Below are 3,199 nucleotides of genomic sequence, written 5' to 3' on the forward strand. Positions count from 1 at the left end.
TTTTTTTTTTTACAAGTTGTTTTTTTTAAGGTTTTATTTATTAATTGACAGAGAGTGTGTGTGTGAAAACACAAGCAGGGGGAGTGACAGGCAGAAGGAGAAGCAGGTTCCCCACTGAGCAGGGAGCCCAGTGTGGGGCTCGATCCCAGGACCCTGGGATCATGACCTGAGCTGAAGGCAGGTGCTTAACCAAGTGAGCCACCCAGGCATCCCAAGAATGTCTTGTCTTAAATATACATTTTGATTTTTCATATCAATGAATGAAAAATATCTAAATTAGCCCTAGAGTAGAAATATAGAAATTATATTTAAAAAGTGATTATAATTTAATTATAGTTTCGTTTCACTTAATGCTTCAGATGCATTCCTGGAAAGTTAAAATCTATCCAATTTTTTCTTGAGTCCAGTTATGATCTTTGGAGTTTCCATCAATACACAAAACTCAACTACATTTATATTTAATTAAGTAAGTAAGTAAATTCTACACCACATGTGGGGCTCAAACTCATGATCCTAAGATCAGGAGTCACATGCTCTACAAACTGAGCCAGCCAGGCACCCCTATTTTTTATTTATTTATTTTTTTCAGAAAGTGCACGTTTTATTTTAATTCCAGTATAGTTAACATATAGTATAATATTATTTTCAGGTATATAGTATAGTGATTCAACAAATCTATACATTACTCAGTGTTCATCATGATAAGTGTACTTTTTCATCCCCATCACCTATTTCACCCATCCCCCACCCCCTCACACCTCCCCTCTGCTAACTGTCAGTTTGTTCTCTGCAGTTAAGAGTCTGTTTTTTGGTTTGTCTCTTTTTTACTTTGTTTGTTTGTTTTGTTTCTTAAATTCCACATATAAGTGAAATCACATGGTATTTGTCTTTCTGTGACTGACTTATTTCACTTAGCAGTATACCCTCTAGCTCCATCCATCCATGTTGTTGCAAAATTTCATTCTTTTTTTATGGCTGAGTAATACTCCGTTGTGTGTATGGATGGATGGAGATATATATATCTCACATCTTCTTTGTCCACTCTTCTGTTGATGGACGCTTAAGCTGCTTCTGTAATTTGACTTTGTAAATAACGCTGCACTAAGCATAGGGGTGCATATATTTTTTTTCCTCCAGATTTCTGGTTTAAAAAGGACTTATTTGAGAAACAAGGTCCCAAACATCAGGTTGTTCACAAAAATAATCTCCAGTATCCACTTTAGAAAACAAATCTTAAGACTATTGCACTAATTATTTTTCTAGAGGATGCATTTGACATGCCAATTCTCATTCACAAAAATACATTGTTACGTTTGTGTTGGACAGCCCCACATAGCACTCTTATGTGGGGTATAACACACAAACCTTGAACTCAGAGCTGTTCTCAAGTGCTTCTCAACTGATGTGATGCCTTTGCAGTTAGGGAAGCAACTGCTGAGCTCAAGTATGAATGGAAAGAACTGTACTCCCTGCATAACAAGAGCTTATTTTGGAGACCGTTGATAAAAACCACACATCCGTTTCATCATTAAGTCATAAAGAGGAATCAAAAGCAAAAGCAAAAATTACAGAGTAAGACTTAAACATAATGCCTAGGAGTGTCACAGAAAGTGAAAATGGGACTAGGCACAGGGAAATATGAATTAATGAGCATGGGAAGGACAAGGATGGGGACAGTAGTGAGCGTGTGCTGAAGAAGATACTAGGAGATGGGCTCTGGTGACAATGTTGATCTTACACAAGTGCGTAAGTAAAGAAATAATGGGACAAAATTTCCAAACCCCACTGTATGCTTAAGAGTCATCTTTGCCATTGATGCTCTGTCATCCTTTCCTTCCTCGGCCTCTTTTTCATCATCCTTCATTCAACTGCAGGTGCTCATCCCCCCCAGTCTTCATTGTCGTCATCATCTGGTAGGTCCCCCTCCGCAGCGGAGTCATCTGCACCCCTCTCACACTCCGTCTTCTCATTAGTCTCATCTTTCTTCAGGGAGCAGCTACTCTGCTCCTCTTCTCAGTTATCATTCTTCATCCCTACTCCTTGTTTGCTCTGTTATTTTTCAGATTTTTCCAGGCTTTGCAGTAGAGAACCTACTTTTTGTTTTACCTGGGTTAACTCCTTCTTAATGATCTGAAAGTCATCTCCTTTCAACTTCTCAGACTTGGAAGAAGACCCTCACTGTCCACTCTTAGAACTTGCTGCCCCTTCCTGAGGTGTTTCCTGATACACAGCGGCATTTTGAGGGAACTTCAGCCCGAGCTATAGGAGGAGGAGGAGCACGTGCTGGGTAAACCGGCTGCATCCTATCGTAATAATCCGGTTGACCGTCATAGTCCAAGTGAAAAGAGGAGCCATACAGCTCCGTTGCAGACCGTTTTGCACGTGCTTCTCCTCGGTTCACTTTTGGCTCTGGAGCCAGATTAATGTCTAAAACCTGGCCAGCTGTCATTCTGCCATCCTCCCCTGCCACAGCAGCTTGGGCATTTCTCTCATTAGCATACTGAACAAAGGCAAAGCCCTTAAGAAGAGATCAACCCACAATTTTGCCATATTTGGAGAAAATTGCCTCCACATCAGATTTCTTGACCACAAGAGTATCGAGAGTCCCAGTGAACTCATGGGAGTTCATGGAACAAGGATCTGTCTTGTAGGTAACATTGCTGACCATTGTCTTTGATGATAAGGTTTCTCACAAAGCCAAAAATCGTAGCTGAAGATCAAAAAAATCTCACTCAAGTAAAGTTCCGCTAACATATATTTCAAGTGATTTGTAAGCAGGATGGGGAGGGAGAAGAGATTTGATTCTGAATCTCCTGCTCCTGGGATCTATGTGGAGAAACAACTGCTGCTTGTCAGCAGTGCAGTGGCAACCACTCAATCTTTGTCTTTTCAAATTAGTGTTTCTGTATTCTTTGGGTAAATATCCAGTAATGGAATTACTGTATCGTCTGGTAATTCTATTTTTAATTTTTTGTGGAACCTCCATACTGTCTTCCATAGTGGCTGCACCAGTTCTCATTCCCACCAACAGTGCACAAAGGTTCCTTTTTCTCCACATCCTCACCAACATTTGTTATTTCTTGTCTTTTTGATTTTAGCCATTCTGACAGGTGTGAGGTGATATTTCATTGTAGTTTTGATTTGCATTTCCCTGATGATGAGTGATGTTGAGCATTTTTAATGTGTCCGTTGCTCATCT

The 3,199-nt window shown here is 40.0% G+C and overlaps 1 pseudogene; it reads right to left on the reverse strand.

Moving 5' to 3' along the window:
* Positions 1 to 1,626: 1,626 nt before the first annotated feature.
* On the reverse strand, positions 1,627 to 2,683 carry LOC103668158 (annotated as a pseudogene).
* Positions 2,684 to 3,199: the final 516 nt, after the last annotated feature.

Source organism: Ursus maritimus, assembly GCF_017311325.1.
Source record: "Ursus maritimus isolate PB19 chromosome X unlocalized genomic scaffold, ASM1731132v1 scaffold_X1, whole genome shotgun sequence".
Taxonomy (NCBI): domain Eukaryota; kingdom Metazoa; phylum Chordata; class Mammalia; order Carnivora; family Ursidae; genus Ursus; species Ursus maritimus.